General features: G+C 44.0%; 6 non-coding genes and 3 pseudogenes across 6 annotated transcripts; all 9 read left to right on the top strand.

The window, feature by feature from the left end:
* The first annotated feature begins 502 nt into the window (after nt 1–502).
* Nucleotides 503–695, top strand: LOC138654558 (U2 spliceosomal RNA). The gene has a single exon (XR_011316367.1). It is a non-coding gene; the product is annotated as a U2 spliceosomal RNA (small nuclear RNA).
* Nucleotides 696–1,668: 973 nt separating this feature from the next.
* Nucleotides 1,669–1,861, top strand: LOC138654557 (U2 spliceosomal RNA). The gene has a single exon (XR_011316366.1). It is a non-coding gene; the product is annotated as a U2 spliceosomal RNA (small nuclear RNA).
* A 977-nt stretch (nt 1,862–2,838) lies between these two features.
* Nucleotides 2,839–3,031, top strand: LOC138654556 (U2 spliceosomal RNA). The gene has a single exon (XR_011316365.1). It is a non-coding gene; the product is annotated as a U2 spliceosomal RNA (small nuclear RNA).
* A 973-nt stretch (nt 3,032–4,004) lies between these two features.
* LOC138654570 (U2 spliceosomal RNA) lies at nt 4,005–4,197 on the top strand. The gene has a single exon (XR_011316372.1). It is a non-coding gene; the product is annotated as a U2 spliceosomal RNA (small nuclear RNA).
* A 973-nt stretch (nt 4,198–5,170) lies between these two features.
* On the top strand, nt 5,171–5,363 carry LOC138654568 (U2 spliceosomal RNA). Its single transcript, XR_011316370.1, has one exon. It is a non-coding gene; the product is annotated as a U2 spliceosomal RNA (small nuclear RNA).
* A 969-nt stretch (nt 5,364–6,332) lies between these two features.
* Nucleotides 6,333–6,525, top strand: LOC138654569 (U2 spliceosomal RNA). Its single transcript, XR_011316371.1, has one exon. It is a non-coding gene; the product is annotated as a U2 spliceosomal RNA (small nuclear RNA).
* A 6,180-nt stretch (nt 6,526–12,705) lies between these two features.
* Nucleotides 12,706–12,906, top strand: LOC138654565 (U2 spliceosomal RNA; annotated as a pseudogene).
* Nucleotides 12,907–19,050: 6,144 nt separating this feature from the next.
* On the top strand, nt 19,051–19,251 carry LOC138654564 (U2 spliceosomal RNA; annotated as a pseudogene).
* Nucleotides 19,252–25,415: 6,164 nt separating this feature from the next.
* Nucleotides 25,416–25,616, top strand: LOC138654563 (U2 spliceosomal RNA; annotated as a pseudogene).
* Nucleotides 25,617–26,346: the final 730 nt, after the last annotated feature.

Here is a 26,346-nt window from a genome sequence, read left to right as displayed (position 1 = left end):
ACATTTGTGACCACCGATCATGAATTCTTTTGGAAGACATTGTTTACCTCTTGTGGACCACCGACTTTGAAATGCGGTGTATGATAGGTATTTGAAAAAAAGGAAAACTGGTGTCTGTGCTGATCTCGAATCTGCTAGTCTTGTGTCTTGTAGATACACCTGTGTGAGGAGTATTCTAATGCTTTTGACCAACCAGGTGCGCTGCCTGCAGTCGATAGAATCTTAGCACGGAACCTTCACCTGCAGTCACAATGGGGATGGTGGGTGTGTCAAAGTGGGCAGAGTTATGCAGATTCAAAACGCGTTGGGCGCAGCTTCAACGAGCACACACAGACACACACAGCCAAACAACCGACCAAAACCCAAGCACACCCGAACTGTCATTGAGAATGCATCCAGAGTTTCTGAAAATGTCTTCCTTGCGGCAATCTTTGGCTCGGTCTCCACAATGGGTGTCGGTTGTAGGCCTGGGTGCGTCTGAAATGGCCAACCATTTCAGGCCATCGCTTCTCGGCCTCCTATGGCTAAGATCAAGTGTAGTATCTGTTCTTATCAGTTTAATATCTGATACGTCCCCCATGTGGGGACCATATATTAAATGGCTTTTTGGAACAGGGAGCTGGAAATGGAGCTTGCTCAGTCCACTCCACGCATTGACCCGCTATTGCAGTCTCTCCGGGAACAGTGCACTCCTTCTCTGATCCGGTTTCTAAAAACAGATTGAATGGAAATTAGTCAGCACAGCAAGTTGTCTTGGAACCCTAGATGGGAATTTATTTCAGGGTTGTTAAGGAAGCACATTTCACATGCCGCTGGCTGCCAAATGTAGCATGCTGCTCGATTTCACTTGCCTAATTGCAACATTTTGTGTGCCTTGCTTTCACCTCTGTATGTATGTATGTATGTATGTATGTATGTATGTATGTATGTATGTATGTATGTCAAGCATTGCATTGCATTCAATAGGCAATCAATCAATCAATCAGGCAATCAATTTTCAGTCTTTCCTGGTTGCTGCCACAGGTGTGTTAAGATGTAGGCCTGAATTAGGCCTTTCTTACAGTGTAGCAAATATACTGTGCCATCTACAGAATTAGGCCCCTGCCTGCTGTCAGCACTTGGTATTTAAATTGAAGCATCCAATGAGTAGTTCTGCCATACATACCACATTTGTGACCACCGATCATGAATTCTTTTGGAAGACATTGTTTACCTCTTGTGGACCACCGACTTTGAAATGCGGTGTATGATAGGTATTTGAAAAAAAGGAAAACTGGTGTCTGTGCTGATCTCGAATCTGCTAGTCTTGTGTCTTGTAGATACACCTGTGTGAGGAGTATTCTAATGCTTTTGACCAACCAGGTGCGCTGCCTGCAGTCGATAGAATCTTAGCACGGAACCTTCACCTGCAGTCACAATGGGGATGGTGGGTGTGTCAAAGTGGGCAGAGTTATGCAGATTCAAAACGCGTTGGGCGCAGCTTCAACGAGCACACACAGACACACACAGCCAAACAACCGACCAAAACCCAAGCACACCCGAACTGTCATTGAGAATGCATCCAGAGTTTCTGAAAATGTCTTCCTTGCGGCAATCTTTGGCTCGGTCTCCACAATGGGTGTCGGTTGTAGGCCTGGGTGCGTCTGAAATGGCCAACCATTTCAGGCCATCGCTTCTCGGCCTCCTATGGCTAAGATCAAGTGTAGTATCTGTTCTTATCAGTTTAATATCTGATACGTCCCCCATGTGGGGACCATATATTAAATGGCTTTTTGGAACAGGGAGCTGGAAATGGAGCTTGCTCAGTCCACTCCACGCATTGACCCGCTATTGCAGTCTCTCCGGGAACAGTGCACTCCTTCTCTGATCCGGTTTCTAAAAACAGATTGAATGGAAATTAGTCAGCACAGCAAGTTGTCTTGGAACCCTAGATGGGAATTTATTTCAGGGTTGTTAAGGAAGCACATTTCACATGCCGCTGGCTGCCAAATGTAGCATGCTGCTCGATTTCACTTGCCTAATTGCAACATTTTGTGTGCCTTGCTTTCACCTCTGTATGTATGTATGTATGTATGTATGTATGTATGTATGTATGTATGTATGTATGTATGTCAAGCATTGCATTGCATTCAATAGGCAATCAATCAATCAATCAGGCAATCAATTTTCAGTCTTTCCTGGTTGCTGCCACAGGTGTGTTAAGATGTAGGCCTGAATTAGGCCTTTCTTACAGTGTAGCAAATATACTGTGCCATCTACAGAATTAGGCCCCTGCCTGCTGTCAGCACTTGGTATTTAAATTGAAGCATCCAATGAGTAGTTCTGCCATACATACCACATTTGTGACCACCGATCATGAATTCTTTTGGAAGACATTGTTTACCTCTTGTGGACCACCGACTTTGAAATGCGGTGTATGATAGGTATTTGAAAAAAAGGAAAACTGGTGTCTGTGCTGATCTCGAATCTGCTAGTCTTGTGTCTTGTAGATACACCTGTGTGAGGAGTATTCTAATGCTTTTGACCAACCAGGTGCGCTGCCTGCAGTCGATAGAATCTTAGCACGGAACCTTCACCTGCAGTCACAATGGGGATGGTGGGTGTGTCAAAGTGGGCAGAGTTATGCAGATTCAAAACGCGTTGGGCGCAGCTTCAACGAGCACACACAGACACACACAGCCAAACAACCGACCAAAACCCAAGCACACCCGAACTGTCATTGAGAATGCATCCAGAGTTTCTGAAAATGTCTTCCTTGCGGCAATCTTTGGCTCGGTCTCCACAATGGGTGTCGGTTGTAGGCCTGGGTGCGTCTGAAATGGCCAACCATTTCAGGCCATCGCTTCTCGGCCTCCTATGGCTAAGATCAAGTGTAGTATCTGTTCTTATCAGTTTAATATCTGATACGTCCCCCATGTGGGGACCATATATTAAATGGCTTTTTGGAACAGGGAGCTGGAAATGGAGCTTGCTCAGTCCACTCCACGCATTGACCCGCTATTGCAGTCTCTCCGGGAACAGTGCACTCCTTCTCTGATCCGGTTTCTAAAAACAGATTGAATGGAAATTAGTCAGCACAGCAAGTTGTCTTGGAACCCTAGATGGGAATTTATTTCAGGGTTGTTAAGGAAGCACATTTCACATGCCGCTGGCTGCCAAATGTAGCATGCTGCTCGATTTCACTTGCCTAATTGCAACATTTTGTGTGCCTTGCTTTCACCTCTGTATGTATGTATGTATGTATGTATGTATGTATGTATGTATGTATGTATGTATGTCAAGCATTGCATTGCATTCAATAGGCAATCAATCAATCAATCAGGCAATCAATTTTCAGTCTTTCCTGGTTGCTGCCACAGGTGTGTTAAGATGTAGGCCTGAATTAGGCCTTTCTTACAGTGTAGCAAATATACTGTGCCATCTACAGAATTAGGCCCCTGCCTGCTGTCAGCACTTGGTATTTAAATTGAAGCATCCAATGAGTAGTTCTGCCATACATACCACATTTGTGACCACCGATCATGAATTCTTTTGGAAGACATTGTTTACCTCTTGTGGACCACCGACTTTGAAATGCGGTGTATGATAGGTATTTGAAAAAAAGGAAAACTGGTGTCTGTGCTGATCTCGAATCTGCTAGTCTTGTGTCTTGTAGATACACCTGTGTGAGGAGTATTCTAATGCTTTTGACCAACCAGGTGCGCTGCCTGCAGTCGATAGAATCTTAGCACGGAACCTTCACCTGCAGTCACAATGGGGATGGTGGGTGTGTCAAAGTGGGCAGAGTTATGCAGATTCAAAACGCGTTGGGCGCAGCTTCAACGAGCACACACAGACACACACAGCCAAACAACCGACCAAAACCCAAGCACACCCGAACTGTCATTGAGAATGCATCCAGAGTTTCTGAAAATGTCTTCCTTGCGGCAATCTTTGGCTCGGTCTCCACAATGGGTGTCGGTTGTAGGCCTGGGTGCGTCTGAAATGGCCAACCATTTCAGGCCATCGCTTCTCGGCCTCCTATGGCTAAGATCAAGTGTAGTATCTGTTCTTATCAGTTTAATATCTGATACGTCCCCCATGTGGGGACCATATATTAAATGGCTTTTTGGAACAGGGAGCTGGAAATGGAGCTTGCTCAGTCCACTCCACGCATTGACCCGCTATTGCAGTCTCTCCGGGAACAGTGCACTCCTTCTCTGATCCGGTTTCTAAAAACAGATTGAATGGAAATTAGTCAGCACAGCAAGTTGTCTTGGAACCCTAGATGGGAATTTATTTCAGGGTTGTTAAGGAAGCACATTTCACATGCCGCTGGCTGCCAAATGTAGCATGCTGCTCGATTTCACTTGCCTAATTGCAACATTTTGTGTGCCTTGCTTTCACCTCTGTATGTATGTATGTATGTATGTATGTATGTATGTATGTATGTATGTATGTATGTCAAGCATTGCATTGCATTCAATAGGCAATCAATCAATCAATCAGGCAATCAATTTTCAGTCTTTCCTGGTTGCTGCCACAGGTGTGTTAAGATGTAGGCCTGAATTAGGCCTTTCTTACAGTGTAGCAAATATACTGTGCCATCTACAGAATTAGGCCCCTGCCTGCTGTCAGCACTTGGTATTTAAATTGAAGCATCCAATGAGTAGTTCTGCCATACATACCACATTTGTGACCACCGATCATGAATTCTTTTGGAAGACATTGTTTACCTCTTGTGGACCACCGACTTTGAAATGCGGTGTATGATAGGTATTTGAAAAAAAGGAAAACTGGTGTCTGTGCTGATCTCGAATCTGCTAGTCTTGTGTCTTGTAGATACACCTGTGTGAGGAGTATTCTAATGCTTTTGACCAACCAGGTGCGCTGCCTGCAGTCGATAGAATCTTAGCACGGAACCTTCACCTGCAGTCACAATGGGGATGGTGGGTGTGTCAAAGTGGGCAGAGTTATGCAGATTCAAAACGCGTTGGGCGCAGCTTCAACGAGCACACACAGACACACACAGCCAAACAACCGACCAAAACCCAAGCACACCCGAACTGTCATTGAGAATGCATCCAGAGTTTCTGAAAATGTCTTCCTTGCGGCAATCTTTGGCTCGGTCTCCACAATGGGTGTCGGTTGTAGGCCTGGGTGCGTCTGAAATGGCCAACCATTTCAGGCCATCGCTTCTCGGCCTCCTATGGCTAAGATCAAGTGTAGTATCTGTTCTTATCAGTTTAATATCTGATACGTCCCCCATGTGGGGACCATATATTAAATGGCTTTTTGGAACAGGGAGCTGGAAATGGAGCTTGCTCTGTCCACTCCATGCATTGACCCGCTATTGCAGTCTCTCCGGGAACAGTGCACTCCTTCTCTGATCCGGTTTCTAAAAACAGATTGAATGGAAATTAGTCAGCACAGCAAGTTGTCTTGGAACCCTAGATGGGAATTTATTTCAGGGTTGTTAAGGAAGCACATTTCACATGCCGCTGGCTGCCAAATGTAGCATGCTGCTCGATTTCACTTGCCTAATTGCAACATTTTGTGTGCCTTGCTTTCACCTCTGTATGTATGTATGTATGTATGTATGTATGTATGTATGTATGTATGTATGTCAAGCATTGCATTGCATTCAATAGGCAATCAATCAATCAATCAGGCAATCAATTTTCAGTCTTTCCTGGTTGCTGCCACAGGTGTGTTAAGATGTAGGCCTGAATTAGGCCTTTCTTACAGTGTAGCAAATATACTGTGCCATCTACAGAATTAGGCCCCTGCCTGCTGTCAGCACTTGGTATTTAAATTGAAGCATCCAATGAGTAGTTCTGCCATACATACCACATTTGTGACCACCGATCATGAATTCTTTTGGAAGACATTGTTTACCTCTTGTGGACCACCGACTTTGAAATGCGGTGTATGATAGGTATTTGAAAAAAAGGAAAACTGGTGTCTGTGCTGATCTCGAATCTGCTAGTCTTGTGTCTTGTAGATACACCTGTGTGAGGAGTATTCTAATGCTTTTGACCAACCAGGTGCGCTGCCTGCAGTCGATAGAATCTTAGCACGGAACCTTCACCTGCAGTCACAATGGGGATGGTGGGTGTGTCAAAGTGGGCAGAGTTATGCAGATTCAAAACGCGTTGGGCGCAGCTTCAACGAGCACACACAGACACACACAGCCAAACAACCGACCAAAACCCAAGCACACCCGAACTGTCATTGAGAATGCATCCAGAGTTTCTGAAAATGTCTTCCTTGCGGCAATCTTTGGCTCGGTCTCCACAATGGGTGTCGGTTGTAGGCCTGGGTGCGTCTGAAATGGCCAACCATTTCAGGCCATCGCTTCTCGGCCTCCTATGGCTAAGATCAAGTGTAGTATCTGTTCTTATCAGTTTAATATCTGATACGTCCCCCATGTGGGGACCATATATTAAATGGCTTTTTGGAACAGGGAGCTGGAAATGGAGCTTGCTCAGTCCACTCCACGCATTGACCCGCTATTGCAGTCTCTCCGGGAACAGTGCACTCCTTCTCTGATCCGGTTTCTAAAAACAGATTGAATGGAAATTAGTCAGCACAGCAAGTTGTCTTGGAACCCTAGATGGGAATTTATTTCAGGGTTGTTAAGGAAGCACATTTCACATGCCGCTGGCTGCCAAATGTAGCATGCTGCTCGATTTCACTTGCCTAATTGCAACATTTTGTGTGCCTTGCTTTCACCTCTGTATGTATGTATGTATGTATGTATGTATGTATGTATGTATGTATGTATGTATGTATGTATGTATGTCAAGCATTGCATTGCATTCAATAGGCAATCAATCAATCAATCAGGCAATCAATTTTCAGTCTTTCCTGGTTGCTGCCACAGGTGTGTTAAGATGTAGGCCTGAATTAGGCCTTTCTTACAGTGTAGCAAATATACTGTGCCATCTACAGAATTAGGCCCCTGCCTGCTGTCAGCACTTGGTATTTAAATTGAAGCATCCAATGAGTAGTTCTGCCATACATACCACATTTGTGACCACCGATCATGAATTCTTTTGGAAGACATTGTTTACCTCTTGTGGACCACCGACTTTGAAATGCGGTGTATGATAGGTATTTGAAAAAAAGGAAAACTGGTGTCTGTGCTGATCTCGAATCTGCTAGTCTTGTGTCTTGTAGATACACCTGTGTGAGGAGTATTCTAATGCTTTTGACCAACCAGGTGCGCTGCCTGCAGTCGATAGAATCTTAGCACGGAACCTTCACCTGCAGTCACAATGGGGATGGTGGGTGTGTCAAAGTGGGCAGAGTTATGCAGATTCAAAACGCGTTGGGCGCAGCTTCAACGAGCACACACAGACACACACAGCCAAACAACCGACCAAAACCCAAGCACACCCGAACTGTCATTGAGAATGCATCCAGAGTTTCTGAAAATGTCTTCCTTGCGGCAATCTTTGGCTCGGTCTCCACAATGGGTGTCGGTTGTAGGCCTGGGTGCGTCTGAAATGGCCAACCATTTCAGGCCATCGCTTCTCGGCCTTTTGGCTGCGATCGATCAGTTTAACTGTGAGATTGTAGTCAGGTCGGGTGCTTTCGGTACCCTCTCTCTCGGCCTGGGGGGATCGCTCCTCTTCGGAGGGGCTTCACCCCCCTGCTGCTATAGGGAGAGAGGATTAGTCCGGAGCAACGAGTTGCGATCGCCTTAAAAGGGCGCTAGCCTTTTTTTGTGTTTACAGCTGGAGTTCTTTCTCGGAAGGATGCCGGCTGCACTTACCTTTGCATCGGGTGAACCCCGGATGAGGAACACGGTCCGTATCGAGGTCTTGGAGAGATTCCGGAAGGAGAAAGAAATCCGCTACGTTTGCAACACCGTCCTTCTTGGGATCCTGGAGTTCGGCAGAGAGGACATCTTCTGTTTTCAGGACAATGAGCAGAAAGGTACTTATACTATTACCTTTAGGAGCCATGGTTGTTGTCAGCAGTTGGTCCAAAAGGTGAATGACAACATCTTTGCTGATGAACTGGAGGGCCTGGTCTTCTCCCTGCTTTTCGTCCAAGAGGAGGTACAAATGATTGTTTTCTTTCCAAATCCTTTTGTGGAAGTACTGGACATTTTAACCTGTTTGCGTCGCTATTGCGATGAAGTAACCTTTCAAGGGAATGTTAAAAACGCCGTTGGTTTCTGGTGTGGCAAGCGGAAATTCCTGGTGCGGCTGAAGAAAAATCCGGAGGGCTTTGGAGGAACAGAACATCCCCCCTCTACCATCACCATTGGGAAGAGCCGTGGCTACTTATTCTACACAGGTATGCCTATGTATTGCAGGAACTGTGGCAAGATGGGGCATACCCAAGGGAATTGTGTGGAAAGAAGGGCATTCCGCTGCAGCAATTGTGGTCAATTCGGACACTTCATGAAGGATTGCCCTCAAAAGAAGGCTTGTAACCTATGCGGGGAGGTTGGACATATGTTCCGAGGATGCCCACATAGGACTAAAGTCCGTACGTATGCAGAGGCGGCTGAGAGACCCGTGCCAAGGCAGGAACCAGCTATTGTCCCGGTCCATGCTGAGCTGAGTATCCCGGAGACCGGAGTAAGGCCTGAGCCAAGTCCCACTGTTCCTACAGCAGGGGAGGCGGCTGAGAAGGCCAAGGGCGCAGAGGAGAAGGTGGGGACGGAGCAGGAGTGTGGTGGCCCTCAGGGAGGCCCTCCTGTGTCGAAGTCCCGGAAAAAGGGCGGAGGGCGGACCACCCAGAGACTGGAGCAGGGGGACTCTCCCGTTGGGGGGGTAACCCTTGTGTCGAAGGTCTCGAATGAGGCTGGTGTGTTGGAGCAGAGCGCCCCCACTATGTTGGCGGTGGGGGGCACTGTGGCGAAGACCCCAGTCATTCCCAGGGACTCGAGCCAGCAGACCGCAGTTTTTTCTCCTACAGGTGATGGTGTGGATGAGGTCATTGTGCCAGATCCGGAGGCCCCCCAGGAAGTAAGAGGCCATGTAGCTATCACAGAGGACGACTGTACGAGTGAGCTGCCTGAGCCTTCTGGAAAGAAGCTGCGAGGGGATACTCTTCTGGAGGCCAATCCAGAGTCTCCGGATGTGTGTTTTCCCAGCGGAGACATGTGGCTGAACACGGACTCTTCTGGGTATCCATTACCGGGTTCCTCGGATCCCCAGAACATTGACTCTTTTTCCACACTGCCAGATGTGATTGAGGAGTTTATGGAAGTCATTGAGGATATCTCTCCTCCCTCATGACATAAATGCCATCCATGAGGTGTCTCTCACTTAATGTGAGATCTCTAAAGAGCCCTGTCCGCAGGGCTGCTCTTTTTGATTTTTTTGAAACATTAGACTTTGATATATGTTTTTTACAGGAGTGTGGTCTGCAGCATGGAATCCGGTATAACGAGATAAAAAAGGACTGGAAACTAGGGCCCTCTGTATGGTCGGGCTCGAACGAAAACAAGTCTGCTGGTGTGGGTCTGCTCTGCCGAGGTAATAACATCATCATCTCCTCTGTTACTGAGATTGTACCCGGCAGAGCTATCCTAGTGCATTTGTGTTTTAATAATTTTAATTTCCGTGTCATTAATGTGTACGCTCCACCAGATAAACAGGAGCGTATACGTTTGTTTGAAATTCTACCGGTATTCTGTGTAGGGTCATCTCCTCTCTTGGTAGCTGGGGACTTTAATTGCCTGAATGTGAATGAGCGCCGAGGAGGGGGTGACCCAATCCGTAAGTTAGATAAGTCGTGTTTTTTACTAAATAGCTTGCAGACTGATTTTAAGTTATGCGATGCCTGGAGGTCGCTTTCGCCGACGGACCCAGGATTTACATGGTCCGGTCGGGGAGTGGCTTCCAGGATCGATTTTATGTTTTTATCTGAGGATTTTAGCCCTGTACAATTTGTTTTAATGCCTAATTTATTCTCTGATCATAAAATGTTAAGCGTAAAGATAGAGTATCAAGGAGAGCTGAGGATAAATAGAGGTTTGTGGCGTCTGGGGGTCCATTTGCTGGAAGACCCTCAGGTGAGGTCAGACTTCTGTAATGCCTACCAGGAATGGAGACAGTTAAGGCCTCCATATATTAAAATCCTATCCTGGTGGGAAGTGATCAAAGATAAAATAAGGTTTTTTTTTATCAGGGCTGGAAAGAGGAAGGCGCGGCGGAAAAAGCAGATTTATGTAAATTTAAATATGAGACTGCAAACTCTCCATAAATTTAAAGAGATAGGACTAGAGGTGGAAGATGATATTGCAAGCCTAAAAACTGAAATACAATTGTGCCTTGATCAAAAAGGTAAAGAAATAATTTTTAATTCCAAAGTGAAACATTTAGAAGAAGGTGAGAAGTGTACACGTTTCTTTTTTAAAAAAGTGATGGAGAAAAAGGAGACGATCACCTGTCTTGATGGAGAAACAACTGTGGAAGGTATGAAGAAGGTGGCTTTTAATTTTTATAGAGACCTTTTTAGTAAAAAAAGTGTAAATAATGTTTTTTTACAAGATGCTCTTAATATCCTGGATTTTAAGTTAAGTTCTGTAGACCAGGGGTTTTTAATAGAAGATCTTAGCATGGAAGAACTTTTTAGTGTTTTTAAAAGTTTTTCAAAAGGGAAAGCCCCAGGAGCAGATGGTCTACCTGTTGAATTTTATTTGACTTTTTGGGATGTTTTAAAGGAGGATCTTTTAGCACTTTTTAAAGAGGTTTTTATGTGTTCAGAGCTGCCTAAGTCATGGAGGAGGGGGATAGTGTCCTTAATTTATAAGAAAAAGGGCGCTCGTGATGACCTCAGGAATTGGAGGCCTATCACCCTCCTCAACATGGACTATAAAGTTTTAGCTAAAATTATTGCTTGTCGTTTTAAAACTGTGATTAATAAATTGATACAACCCGAACAAGTATGTGGAGTACCAGGGAGGAATATTGCTGAGATTTTAAATGTTATTAGAGATGCAATATGGTACTCTAGGGATAGAAGTCAGAGCCTGGCCCTGTTGGCGCTGGACTTTGAAAAGGCGTTTGACAGGGTCTCGCATGAGTATCTTTTTAAAGTTTTAAAACAAATGGCGATCCCCGACATGTTTTTATCTCGTATTATGATTTTATATAATAATGTGTTTTCTCAAATTTCTGTCAATGGTTTTTTAACAGATTTTATCCCGTTGGAATCCGGAGTGAAGCAGGGGTGTCCATTATCCCCAATTCTTTTTATTTGTGCTATGGAACCCCTGCTGTGTATGATCCGGAGAGATAAAGTGGTCCGAGGGGTTCCTATTCCGGGTGGAGGAGGGGCCCAAGTCAAAGTATTTGCCTACATGGATGATGTTACTGCCATCTGTACAGATCCTGCTTCACTCCGGAGAGTGGTAATGTGCACCAATTTTTTTAGTCAGGCTTCAGGTTTTAAAATGAATTTTAATAAAACTGAATGTTTGATTTTGGGTTCCTGGGATACAAATGACCTACCAGCAGTAAAATTGAGGCACGACGAGGTAAAAATTTTGGGTATAGTATTTGATGCTAAAAATGATGGACACGTGAGCTGGGAGGAGGTACAGCATAAAATGGTGAAAAAGCTCTCCTTCTGGAATTTGAGATGCTTGTCGATTGAAGGGAAAATTTTAATTATTAAATCTGTTTTATTGCCTATGATGCTTTATGTTGCCATGGTATATCCTCCTTCTGAGTTGATACTAAAAAAACTAACTCGATGTATTTTTATGTTCATTTGGGGATCAAAAATGGAAAAGCTGAGGCGAACGGAAATGTACAAGAAACAACAAAATGGAGGAAAAGATGTCCCTGACTTGCATTTGTATTTATATGTAAATTTCTTTTGTTTTTGTTTTAAAGTTTTTAACACTAATTCTACTTTTAGTCTGTTTTTAAAATATACTTGCGGTTTTATCTTTAAAAAATGGTTCAGGCCATGTTTATCAGCACCCATTTTATTATGCCCGCCCAAGCATTTTATTGTTTTAGAAAAGGTGATAAGGACTCATAAATTAAAGGACTTGGATGCCGATCTCCTTCTGGACAGAAAAAAATTGATGGTTCATCTGAGAAGAGAAGAAGGAGTGTCCCCTGTGAGCAACTTCTCCTGGAGTAGATCCAAGCGTGTGTGGAGGAACGTTTTTGGGAAATTCTTGGCCAACATTCACAAAGACATCGCATGGATGGCTGCCCACCAGTGCCTCCCAACCAGAGACTTCCAGCACAGGAGAGGCCTGGTGGCGCGGGCAAAGTGCCCAAGAGACTCTTGCCGAGAGGATGAGACTGTTTTGCACCTTTTCTGGAACTGCTGTTTTGCACAAGAACTTTGGGGGAGATTGGGGATACTTTTAAAATGGGTTTGTGGTCTTAAAGATTTTAGCTATGAGTATGTTTTATATGGACTTTTTAATTGCCCCACTACACACCAGTTCAAAGTATGCTGGTGTATAATAAACTGTGCCAAAAATGCAATCTGGAAAGCGAGAAACATTTTACTTTTTAACCGTGATTTTATCTCTGTAAATGATTGTATTAAATTGGCTTTTAGTGAAATGTTTATTTATTTCTTAAAGGATGTTAAAGATGTGGGGAAGAAGGAAGCGAATCGTAGATGGTGTTTTTATATGTGGAATACTGTTTTATATTAAGTTGTTTCATGTTGTTGTATTTTATTATTGTAATTGTTTATGTTTCTTTTGCACAAAAGGTTTCATTTTTTCTTGTTGTTCTATGTCTTATGACTAAATAAAATTTTGTTGAAACCTTATCTGTTCTTATCAGTTTAATATCTGATACGTCCCCCATGTGGGGACCATATATTAAATGGCTTTTTGGAACAGGGAGCTGGAAATGGAGCTTGCTCTGTCCACTCCATGCATTGACCCGCTATTGCAGTCTCTCCGGGAACAGTGCACTCCTTCTCTGATCCGGTTTCTAAAAACAGATTGAATGGAAATTAGTCAGCACAGCAAGTTGTCTTGGAACCCTAGATGGGAATTTATTTCAGGGTTGTTAAGGAAGCACATTTCACATGCCGCTGGCTGCCAAATGTAGCATGCTGCTCGATTTCACTTGCCTAATTGCAACATTTTGTGTGCCTTGCTTTCACCTCTGTATGTATGTATGTATGTATGTATGTATGTCAAGCATTGCATTGCATTCAATAGGCAATCAATCAATCAATCAGGCAATCAATTTTCAGTCTTTCCTGGTTGCTGCCACAGGTGTGTTAAGATGTAGGCCTGAATTAGGCCTTTCTTACAGTGTAGCAAATATACTGTGCCATCTACAGAATTAGGCCCCTGCCTGCTGTCAGCACTTGGTATTTAAATTGAAGCATCCAATGAGTAGTTCTGCCATACATACCACATTTGTGACCACCGATCATGAATTCTTTTGGAAGACATTGTTTACCTCTTGTGGACCACCGACTTTGAAATGCGGTGTATGATAGGTATTTGAAAAAAAGGAAAACTGGTGTCTGTGCTGATCTCGAATCTGCTAGTCTTGTGTCTTGTAGATACACCTGTGTGAGGAGTATTCTAATGCTTTTGACCAACCAGGTGCGCTGCCTGCAGTCGATAGAATCTTAGCACGGAACCTTCACCTGCAGTCACAATGGGGATGGTGGGTGTGTCAAAGTGGGCAGAGTTATGCAGATTCAAAACGCGTTGGGCGCAGCTTCAACGAGCACACACAGACACACACAGCCAAACAACCGACCAAAACCCAAGCACACCCGAACTGTCATTGAGAATGCATCCAGAGTTTCTGAAAATGTCTTCCTTGCGGCAATCTTTGGCTCGGTCTCCACAATGGGTGTCGGTTGTAGGCCTGGGTGCGTCTGAAATGGCCAACCATTTCAGGCCATCGCTTCTCGGCCTTTTGGCTGCGATCGATCAGTTTAACTGTGAGATTGTAGTCAGGTCGGGTGCTTTCGGTACCCTCTCTCTCGGCCTGGGGGGATCGCTCCTCTTCGGAGGGGCTTCACCCCCCTGCTGCTATAGGGAGAGAGGATTAGTCCGGAGCAACGAGTTGCGATCGCCTTAAAAGGGCGCTAGCCTTTTTTTGTGTTTACAGCTGGAGTTCTTTCTCGGAAGGATGCCGGCTGCACTTACCTTTGCATCGGGTGAACCCCGGATGAGGAACACGGTCCGTATCGAGGTCTTGGAGAGATTCCGGAAGGAGAAAGAAATCCGCTACGTTTGCAACACCGTCCTTCTTGGGATCCTGGAGTTCGGCAGAGAGGACATCTTCTGTTTTCAGGACAATGAGCAGAAAGGTACTTATACTATTACCTTTAGGAGCCATGGTTGTTGTCAGCAGTTGGTCCAAAAGGTGAATGACAACATCTTTGCTGATGAACTGGAGGGCCTGGTCTTCTCCCTGCTTTTCGTCCAAGAGGAGGTACAAATGATTGTTTTCTTTCCAAATCCTTTTGTGGAAGTACTGGACATTTTAACCTGTTTGCGTCGCTATTGCGATGAAGTAACCTTTCAAGGGAATGTTAAAAACGCCGTTGGTTTCTGGTGTGGCAAGCGGAAATTCCTGGTGCGGCTGAAGAAAAATCCGGAGGGCTTTGGAGGAACAGAACATCCCCCCTCTACCATCACCATTGGGAAGAGCCGTGGCTACTTATTCTACACAGGTATGCCTATGTATTGCAGGAACTGTGGCAAGATGGGGCATACCCAAGGGAATTGTGTGGAAAGAAGGGCATTCCGCTGCAGCAATTGTGGTCAATTCGGACACTTCATGAAGGATTGCCCTCAAAAGAAGGCTTGTAACCTATGCGGGGAGGTTGGACATATGTTCCGAGGATGCCCACATAGGACTAAAGTCCGTACGTATGCAGAGGCGGCTGAGAGACCCGTGCCAAGGCAGGAACCAGCTATTGTCCCGGTCCATGCTGAGCTGAGTATCCCGGAGACCGGAGTAAGGCCTGAGCCAAGTCCCACTGTTCCTACAGCAGGGGAGGCGGCTGAGAAGGCCAAGGGCGCAGAGGAGAAGGTGGGGACGGAGCAGGAGTGTGGTGGCCCTCAGGGAGGCCCTCCTGTGTCGAAGTCCCGGAAAAAGGGCGGAGGGCGGACCACCCAGAGACTGGAGCAGGGGGACTCTCCCGTTGGGGGGGTAACCCTTGTGTCGAAGGTCTCGAATGAGGCTGGTGTGTTGGAGCAGAGCGCCCCCACTATGTTGGCGGTGGGGGGCACTGTGGCGAAGACCCCAGTCATTCCCAGGGACTCGAGCCAGCAGACCGCAGTTTTTTCTCCTACAGGTGATGGTGTGGATGAGGTCATTGTGCCAGATCCGGAGGCCCCCCAGGAAGTAAGAGGCCATGTAGCTATCACAGAGGACGACTGTACGAGTGAGCTGCCTGAGCCTTCTGGAAAGAAGCTGCGAGGGGATACTCTTCTGGAGGCCAATCCAGAGTCTCCGGATGTGTGTTTTCCCAGCGGAGACATGTGGCTGAACACGGACTCTTCTGGGTATCCATTACCGGGTTCCTCGGATCCCCAGAACATTGACTCTTTTTCCACACTGCCAGATGTGATTGAGGAGTTTATGGAAGTCATTGAGGATATCTCTCCTCCCTCATGACATAAATGCCATCCATGAGGTGTCTCTCACTTAATGTGAGATCTCTAAAGAGCCCTGTCCGCAGGGCTGCTCTTTTTGATTTTTTTGAAACATTAGACTTTGATATATGTTTTTTACAGGAGTGTGGTCTGCAGCATGGAATCCGGTATAACGAGATAAAAAAGGACTGGAAACTAGGGCCCTCTGTATGGTCGGGCTCGAACGAAAACAAGTCTGCTGGTGTGGGTCTGCTCTGCCGAGGTAATAACATCATCATCTCCTCTGTTACTGAGATTGTACCCGGCAGAGCTATCCTAGTGCATTTGTGTTTTAATAATTTTAATTTCCGTGTCATTAATGTGTACGCTCCACCAGATAAACAGGAGCGTATACGTTTGTTTGAAATTCTACCGGTATTCTGTGTAGGGTCATCTCCTCTCTTGGTAGCTGGGGACTTTAATTGCCTGAATGTGAATGAGCGCCGAGGAGGGGGTGACCCAATCCGTAAGTTAGATAAGTCGTGTTTTTTACTAAATAGCTTGCAGACTGATTTTAAGTTATGCGATGCCTGGAGGTCGCTTTCGCCGACGGACCCAGGATTTACATGGTCCGGTCGGGGAGTGGCTTCCAGGATCGATTTTATGTTTTTATCTGAGGATTTTAGCCCTGTACAATTTGTTTTAATGCCTAATTTATTCTCTGATCATAAAATGTTAAGCGTAAAGATAGAGTATCAAGGAGAGCTGAGGATAAATAGAGGTTTGTGGCGTCTGGGGGTCCATTTGCTGGAAGACCCTCAGGTGAGGTCAGACTTCTGTAATGCCTACCAGGAATGGAGACAGTTAAGGCCTCCATATATTAAAATCCTATCCTGGTGGGAAGTGATCAAAGATAAAATAAGGTTTTTTTTTATCAGGGCTGGAAAGAGGAAGGCGCGGCGGAAAAAGCAGATTTATGTAAATTTAAATATGAGACTGCAAACTCTCCATAAATTTAAAGAGATAGGACTAGAGGTGGAAGATGATATTGCAAGCCTAAAAACTGAAATACAATTGTGCCTTGATCAAAAAGGTAAAGAAATAATTTTTAATTCCAAAGTGAAACATTTAGAAGAAGGTGAGAAGTGTACACGTTTCTTTTTTAAAAAAGTGATGGAGAAAAAGGAGACGATCACCTGTCTTGATGGAGAAACAACTGTGGAAGGTATGAAGAAGGTGGCTTTTAATTTTTATAGAGACCTTTTTAGTAAAAAAAGTGTAAATAATGTTTTTTTACAAGATGCTCTTAATATCCTGGATTTTAAGTTAAGTTCTGTAGACCAGGGGTTTTTAATAGAAGATCTTAGCATGGAAGAACTTTTTAGTGTTTTTAAAAGTTTTTCAAAAGGGAAAGCCCCAGGAGCAGATGGTCTACCTGTTGAATTTTATTTGACTTTTTGGGATGTTTTAAAGGAGGATCTTTTAGCACTTTTTAAAGAGGTTTTTATGTGTTCAGAGCTGCCTAAGTCATGGAGGAGGGGGATAGTGTCCTTAATTTATAAGAAAAAGGGCGCTCGTGATGACCTTAGGAATTGGAGGCCTATCACCCTCCTCAACATGGACTATAAAGTTTTAGCTAAAATTATTGCTTGTCGTTTTAAAACTGTGATTAATAAATTGATACAACCCGAACAAGTATGTGGAGTACCAGGGAGGAATATTGCTGAGATTTTAAATGTTATTAGAGATGCAATATGGTACTCTAGGGATAGAAGTCAGAGCCTGGCCCTGTTGGCGCTGGACTTTGAAAAGGCGTTTGACAGGGTCTCGCATGAGTATCTTTTTAAAGTTTTAAAACAAATGGCGATCCCCGACATGTTTTTATCTCGTATTATGATTTTATATAATAATGTGTTTTCTCAAATTTCTGTCAATGGTTTTTTAACAGATTTTATCCCGTTGGAATCCGGAGTGAAGCAGGGGTGTCCATTATCCCCAATTCTTTTTATTTGTGCTATGGAACCCCTGCTGTGTATGATCCGGAGAGATAAAGTGGTCCGAGGGGTTCCTATTCCGGGTGGAGGAGGGGCCCAAGTCAAAGTATTTGCCTACATGGATGATGTTACTGCCATCTGTACAGATCCTGCTTCACTCCGGAGAGTGGTAATGTGCACCAATTTTTTTAGTCAGGCTTCAGGTTTTAAAATGAATTTTAATAAAACTGAATGTTTGATTTTGGGTTCCTGGGATACAAATGACCTACCAGCAGTAAAATTGAGGCACGACGAGGTAAAAATTTTGGGTATAGTATTTGATGCTAAAAATGATGGACACGTGAGCTGGGAGGAGGTACAGCATAAAATGGTGAAAAAGCTCTCCTTCTGGAATTTGAGATGCTTGTCGATTGAAGGGAAAATTTTAATTATTAAATCTGTTTTATTGCCTATGATGCTTTATGTTGCCATGGTATATCCTCCTTCTGAGTTGATACTAAAAAAACTAACTCGATGTATTTTTATGTTCATTTGGGGATCAAAAATGGAAAAGCTGAGGCGAACGGAAATGTACAAGAAACAACAAAATGGAGGAAAAGATGTCCCTGACTTGCATTTGTATTTATATGTAAATTTCTTTTGTTTTTGTTTTAAAGTTTTTAACACTAATTCTACTTTTAGTCTGTTTTTAAAATATACTTGCGGTTTTATCTTTAAAAAATGGTTCAGGCCATGTTTATCAGCACCCATTTTATTATGCCCGCCCAAGCATTTTATTGTTTTAGAAAAGGTGATAAGGACTTATAAATTAAAGGACTTGGATGCCGATCTCCTTCTGGACAGAAAAAAATTGATGGTTCATCTGAGAAGAGAAGAAGGAGTGTCCCCTGTGAGCAACTTCTCCTGGAGTAGATCCAAGCGTGTGTGGAGGAACGTTTTTGGGAAATTCTTGGCCAACATTCACAAAGACATCGCATGGATGGCTGCCCACCAGTGCCTCCCAACCAGAGACTTCCAGCACAGGAGAGGCCTGGTGGCGCGGGCAAAGTGCCCAAGAGACTCTTGCCGAGAGGATGAGACTGTTTTGCACCTTTTCTGGAACTGCTGTTTTGCACAAGAACTTTGGGGGAGATTGGGGATACTTTTAAAATGGGTTTGTGGTCTTAAAGATTTTAGCTATGAGTATGTTTTATATGGACTTTTTAATTGCCCCACTACACACCAGTTCAAAGTATGCTGGTGTATAATAAACTGTGCCAAAAATGCAATCTGGAAAGCGAGAAACATTTTACTTTTTAACCGTGATTTTATCTCTGTAAATGATTGTATTAAATTGGCTTTTAGTGAAATGTTTATTTATTTCTTAAAGGATGTTAAAGATGTGGGGAAGAAGGAAGCGAATCGTAGATGGTGTTTTTATATGTGGAATACTGTTTTATATTAAGTTGTTTCATGTTGTTGTATTTTATTATTGTAATTGTTTATGTTTCTTTTGCACAAAAGGTTTCATTTTTTCTTGTTGTTCTATGTCTTATGACTAAATAAAATTTTGTTGAAACCTTATCTGTTCTTATCAGTTTAATATCTGATACGTCCCCCATGTGGGGACCATATATTAAATGGCTTTTTGGAACAGGGAGCTGGAAATGGAGCTTGCTCTGTCCACTCCATGCATTGACCCGCTATTGCAGTCTCTCCGGGAACAGTGCACTCCTTCTCTGATCCGGTTTCTAAAAACAGATTGAATGGAAATTAGTCAGCACAGCAAGTTGTCTTGGAACCCTAGATGGGAATTTATTTCAGGGTTGTTAAGGAAGCACATTTCACATGCCGCTGGCTGCCAAATGTAGCATGCTGCTCGATTTCACTTGCCTAATTGCAACATTTTGTGTGCCTTGCTTTCACCTCTGTATGTATGTATGTATGTATGTATGTATGTATGTATGTATGTATGTATGTCAAGCATTGCATTGCATTCAATAGGCAATCAATCAATCAATCAGGCAATCAATTTTCAGTCTTTCCTGGTTGCTGCCACAGGTGTGTTAAGATGTAGGCCTGAATTAGGCCTTTCTTACAGTGTAGCAAATATACTGTGCCATCTACAGAATTAGGCCCCTGCCTGCTGTCAGCACTTGGTATTTAAATTGAAGCATCCAATGAGTAGTTCTGCCATACATACCACATTTGTGACCACCGATCATGAATTCTTTTGGAAGACATTGTTTACCTCTTGTGGACCACCGACTTTGAAATGCGGTGTATGATAGGTATTTGAAAAAAAGGAAAACTGGTGTCTGTGCTGATCTCGAATCTGCTAGTCTTGTGTCTTGTAGATACACCTGTGTGAGGAGTATTCTAATGCTTTTGACCAACCAGGTGCGCTGCCTGCAGTCGATAGAATCTTAGCACGGAACCTTCACCTGCAGTCACAATGGGGATGGTGGGTGTGTCAAAGTGGGCAGAGTTATGCAGATTCAAAACGCGTTGGGCGCAGCTTCAACGAGCACACACAGACACACACAGCCAAACAACCGACCAAAACCCAAGCACACCCGAACTGTCATTGAGAATGCATCCAGAGTTTCTGAAAATGTCTTCCTTGCGGCAATCTTTGGCTCGGTCTCCACAATGGGTGTCGGTTGTAGGCCTGGGTGCGTCTGAAATGGCCAACCATTTCAGGCCATCGCTTCTCGGCCTTTTGGCTGCGATCGATCAGTTTAACTGTGAGATTGTAGTCAGGTCGGGTGCTTTCGGTACCCTCTCTCTCGGCCTGGGGGGATCGCTCCTCTTCGGAGGGGCTTCACCCCCCTGCTGCTATAGGGAGAGAGGATTAGTCCGGAGCAACGAGTTGCGATCGCCTTAAAAGGGCGCTAGCCTTTTTTTGTGTTTACAGCTGGAGTTCTTTCTCGGAAGGATGCCGGCTGCACTTACCTTTGCATCGGGTGAACCCCGGATGAGGAACACGGTCCGTATCGAGGTCTTGGAGAGATTCCGGAAGGAGAAAGAAATCCGCTACGTTTGCAACACCGTCCTTCTTGGGATCCTGGAGTTCGGCAGAGAGGACATCTTCTGTTTTCAGGACAATGAGCAGAAAGGTACTTATACTATTACCTTTAGGAGCCATGGTTGTTGTCAGCAGTTGGTCCAAAAGGTGAATGACAACATCTTTGCTGATGAACTGGAGGGCCTGGTCTTCTCCCTGCTTTTCGTCCAAGAGGAGGTACAAATGATTGTTTTCTTTCCAAATCCTTTTGTGGAAGTACTGGACATTTTAACCTGTTTGCGTCGCTATTGCGATGAAGTAACCTTTCAAGGGAATGTTAAAAACGCCGTTGGTTTCTGGTGTGGCAAGCGGAAATTCCTGGTGCGGCTGAAGAAAAATCCGGAGGGCTTTGGAGGAACAGAACATCCCCCCTCTACCATCACCATTGGGAAGAGCCGTGGCTACTTATTCTACACAGGTATGCCTATGTATTGCAGGAACTGTGGCAAGATGGGGCATACCCAAGGGAATTGTGTGGAAAGAAGGGCATTCCGCTGCAGCAATTGTGGTCAATTCGGACACTTCATGAAGGATTGCCCTCAAAAGAAGGCTTGTAACCTATGCGGGGAGGTTGGACATATGTTCCGAGGATGCCCACATAGGACTAAAGTCCGTACGTATGCAGAGGCGGCTGAGAGACCCGTGCCAAGGCAGGAACCAGCTATTGTCCCGGTCCATGCTGAGCTGAGTATCCCGGAGACCGGAGTAAGGCCTGAGCCAAGTCCCACTGTTCCTACAGCAGGGGAGGCGGCTGAGAAGGCCAAGGGCGCAGAGGAGAAGGTGGGGACGGAGCAGGAGTGTGGTGGCCCTCAGGGAGGCCCTCCTGTGTCGAAGTCCCGGAAAAAGGGCGGAGGGCGGACCACCCAGAGACTGGAGCAGGGGGACTCTCCCGTTGGGGGGGTAACCCTTGTGTCGAAGGTCTCGAATGAGGCTGGTGTGTTGGAGCAGAGCGCCCCCACTATGTTGGCGGTGGGGGGCACTGTGGCGAAGACCCCAGTCATTCCCAGGGACTCGAGCCAGCAGACCGCAGTTTTTTCTCCTACAGGTGATGGTGTGGATGAGGTCATTGTGCCAGATCCGGAGGCCCCCCAGGAAGTAAGAGGCCATGTAGCTATCACAGAGGACGACTGTACGAGTGAGCTGCCTGAGCCTTCTGGAAAGAAGCTGCGAGGGGATACTCTTCTGGAGGCCAATCCAGAGTCTCCGGATGTGTGTTTTCCCAGCGGAGACATGTGGCTGAACACGGACTCTTCTGGGTATCCATTACCGGGTTCCTCGGATCCCCAGAACATTGACTCTTTTTCCACACTGCCAGATGTGATTGAGGAGTTTATGGAAGTCATTGAGGATATCTCTCCTCCCTCATGACATAAATGCCATCCATGAGGTGTCTCTCACTTAATGTGAGATCTCTAAAGAGCCCTGTCCGCAGGGCTGCTCTTTTTGATTTTTTTGAAACATTAGACTTTGATATATGTTTTTTACAGGAGTGTGGTCTGCAGCATGGAATCCGGTATAACGAGATAAAAAAGGACTGGAAACTAGGGCCCTCTGTATGGTCGGGCTCGAACGAAAACAAGTCTGCTGGTGTGGGTCTGCTCTGCCGAGGTAATAACATCATCATCTCCTCTGTTACTGAGATTGTACCCGGCAGAGCTATCCTAGTGCATTTGTGTTTTAATAATTTTAATTTCCGTGTCATTAATGTGTACGCTCCACCAGATAAACAGGAGCGTATACGTTTGTTTGAAATTCTACCGGTATTCTGTGTAGGGTCATCTCCTCTCTTGGTAGCTGGGGACTTTAATTGCCTGAATGTGAATGAGCGCCGAGGAGGGGGTGACCCAATCCGTAAGTTAGATAAGTCGTGTTTTTTACTAAATAGCTTGCAGACTGATTTTAAGTTATGCGATGCCTGGAGGTCGCTTTCGCCGACGGACCCAGGATTTACATGGTCCGGTCGGGGAGTGGCTTCCAGGATCGATTTTATGTTTTTATCTGAGGATTTTAGCCCTGTACAATTTGTTTTAATGCCTAATTTATTCTCTGATCATAAAATGTTAAGCGTAAAGATAGAGTATCAAGGAGAGCTGAGGATAAATAGAGGTTTGTGGCGTCTGGGGGTCCATTTGCTGGAAGACCCTCAGGTGAGGTCAGACTTCTGTAATGCCTACCAGGAATGGAGACAGTTAAGGCCTCCATATATTAAAATCCTATCCTGGTGGGAAGTGATCAAAGATAAAATAAGGTTTTTTTTTATCAGGGCTGGAAAGAGGAAGGCGCGGCGGAAAAAGCAGATTTATGTAAATTTAAATATGAGACTGCAAACTCTCCATAAATTTAAAGAGATAGGACTAGAGGTGGAAGATGATATTGCAAGCCTAAAAACTGAAATACAATTGTGCCTTGATCAAAAAGGTAAAGAAATAATTTTTAATTCCAAAGTGAAACATTTAGAAGAAGGTGAGAAGTGTACACGTTTCTTTTTTAAAAAAGTGATGGAGAAAAAGGAGACGATCACCTGTCTTGATGGAGAAACAACTGTGGAAGGTATGAAGAAGGTGGCTTTTAATTTTTATAGAGACCTTTTTAGTAAAAAAAGTGTAAATAATGTTTTTTTACAAGATGCTCTTAATATCCTGGATTTTAAGTTAAGTTCTGTAGACCAGGGGTTTTTAATAGAAGATCTTAGCATGGAAGAACTTTTTAGTGTTTTTAAAAGTTTTTCAAAAGGGAAAGCCCCAGGAGCAGATGGTCTACCTGTTGAATTTTATTTGACTTTTTGGGATGTTTTAAAGGAGGATCTTTTAGCACTTTTTAAAGAGGTTTTTATGTGTTCAGAGCTGCCTAAGTCATGGAGGAGGGGGATAGTGTCCTTAATTTATAAGAAAAAGGGCGCTCGTGATGACCTCAGGAATTGGAGGCCTATCACCCTCCTCAACATGGACTATAAAGTTTTAGCTAAAATTATTGCTTGTCGTTTTAAAACTGTGATTAATAAATTGATACAACCCGAACAAGTATGTGGAGTACCAGGGAGGAATATTGCTGAGATTTTAAATGTTATTAGAGATGCAATATGGTACTCTAGGGATAGAAGTCAGAGCCTGGCCCTGTTGGCGCTGGACTTTGAAAAGGCGTTTGACAGGGTCTCGCATGAGTATCTTTTTAAAGTTTTAAAACAAATGGCGATCCCCGACATGTTTTTATCTCGTATTATGATTTTATATAATAATGTGTTTTCTCAAATTTCTGTCAATGGTTTTTTAACAGATTTTATCCCGTTGGAATCCGGAGTGAAGCAGGGGTGTCCATTATCCCCAATTCTTTTTATTTGTGCTATGGAACCCCTGCTGTGTATGATCCGGAGAGATAAAGTGGTCCGAGGGGTTCCTATTCCGGGTGGAGGAGGGGCCCAAGTCAAAGTATTTGCCTACATGGATGATGTTACTGCCATCTGTACAGATCCTGCTTCACTCCGGAGAGTGGTAATGTGCACCAATTTTTTTAGTCAGGCTTCAGGTTTTAAAATGAATTTTAATAAAACTGAATGTTTGATTTTGGGTTCCTGGGATACAAATGACCTACCAGCAGTAAAATTGAGGCACGACGAGGTAAAAATTTTGGGTATAGTATTTGATGCTAAAAATGATGGACACGTGAGCTGGGAGGAGGTACAGCATAAAATGGTGAAAAAGCTCTCCTTCTGGAATTTGAGATGCTTGTCGATTGAAGGGAAAATTTTAATTATTAAATCTGTTTTATTGCCTATGATGCTTTATGTTGCCATGGTATATCCTCCTTCTGAGTTGATACTAAAAAAACTAACTCGATGTATTTTTATGTTCATTTGGGGATCAAAAATGGAAAAGCTGAGGCGAACGGAAATGTACAAGAAACAACAAAATGGAGGAAAAGATGTCCCTGACTTGCATTTGTATTTATATGTAAATTTCTTTTGTTTTTGTTTTAAAGTTTTTAACACTAATTCTACTTTTAGTCTGTTTTTAAAATATACTTGCGGTTTTATCTTTAAAAAATGGTTCAGGCCATGTTTATCAGCACCCATTTTATTATGCCCGCCCAAGCATTTTATTGTTTTAGAAAAGGTGATAAGGACTTATAAATTAAAGGACTTGGATGCCGATCTCCTTCTGGACAGAAAAAAATTGATGGTTCATCTGAGAAGAGAAGAAGGAGTGTCCCCTGTGAGCAACTTCTCCTGGAGTAGATCCAAGCGTGTGTGGAGGAACGTTTTTGGGAAATTCTTGGCCAACATTCACAAAGACATCGCATGGATGGCTGCCCACCAGTGCCTCCCAACCAGAGACTTCCAGCACAGGAGAGGCCTGGTGGCGCGGGCAAAGTGCCCAAGAGACTCTTGCCGAGAGGATGAGACTGTTTTGCACCTTTTCTGGAACTGCTGTTTTGCACAAGAACTTTGGGGGAGATTGGGGATACTTTTAAAATGGGTTTGTGGTCTTAAAGATTTTAGCTATGAGTATGTTTTATATGGACTTTTTAATTGCCCCACTACACACCAGTTCAAAGTATGCTGGTGTATAATAAACTGTGCCAAAAATGCAATCTGGAAAGCGAGAAACATTTTACTTTTTAACCGTGATTTTATCTCTGTAAATGATTGTATTAAATTGGCTTTTAGTGAAATGTTTATTTATTTCTTAAAGGATGTTAAAGATGTGGGGAAGAAGGAAGCGAATCGTAGATGGTGTTTTTATATGTGGAATACTGTTTTATATTAAGTTGTTTCATGTTGTTGTATTTTATTATTGTAATTGTTTATGTTTCTTTTGCACAAAAGGTTTCATTTTTTCTTGTTGTTCTATGTCTTATGACTAAATAAAATTTTGTTGAAACCTTATCTGTTCTTATCAGTTTAATATCTGATACGTCCCCCATGTGGGGACCATATATTAAATGGCTTTTTGGAACAGGGAGCTGGAAATGGAGCTTGCTCTGTCCACTCCATGCATTGACCCGCTATTGCAGTCTCTCCGGGAACAGTGCACTCCTTCTCTGATCCGGTTTCTAAAAACAGATTGAATGGAAATTAGTCAGCACAGCAAGTTGTCTTGGAACCCTAGATGGGAATTTATTTCAGGGTTGTTAAGGAAGCACATTTCACATGCCGCTGGCTGCCAAATGTAGCATGCTGCTCGATTTCACTTGCCTAATTGCAACATTTTGTGTGCCTTGCTTTCACCTCTGTATGTATGTATGTATGTATGTATGTATGTATGTATGTATGTATGTATGTCAAGCATTGCATTGCATTCAATAGGCAATCAATCAATCAATCAGGCAATCAATTTTCAGTCTTTCCTGGTTGCTGCCACAGGTGTGTTAAGATGTAGGCCTGAATTAGGCCTTTCTTACAGTGTAGCAAATATACTGTGCCATCTACAGAATTAGGCCCCTGCCTGCTGTCAGCACTTGGTATTTAAATTGAAGCATCCAATGAGTAGTTCTGCCATACATACCACATTTGTGACCACCGATCATGAATTCTTTTGGAAGACATTGTTTACCTCTTGTGGACCACCGACTTTGAAATGCGGTGTATGATAGGTATTTGAAAAAAAGGAAAACTGGTGTCTGTGCTGATCTCGAATCTGCTAGTCTTGTGTCTTGTAGATACACCTGTGTGAGGAGTATTCTAATGCTTTTGACCAACCAGGTGCGCTGCCTGCAGTCGATAGAATCTTAGCACGGAACCTTCACCTGCAGTCACAATGGGGATGGTG

This window comes from Ranitomeya imitator, unplaced genomic scaffold, assembly GCF_032444005.1.
Source record: "Ranitomeya imitator isolate aRanImi1 unplaced genomic scaffold, aRanImi1.pri SCAFFOLD_678, whole genome shotgun sequence".
Lineage (NCBI taxonomy): Eukaryota > Metazoa > Chordata > Amphibia > Anura > Dendrobatidae > Ranitomeya > Ranitomeya imitator.
Note: the sequence above shows the minus strand (reverse complement) of the source record. Positions and strands in the feature narration are given on the sequence as shown.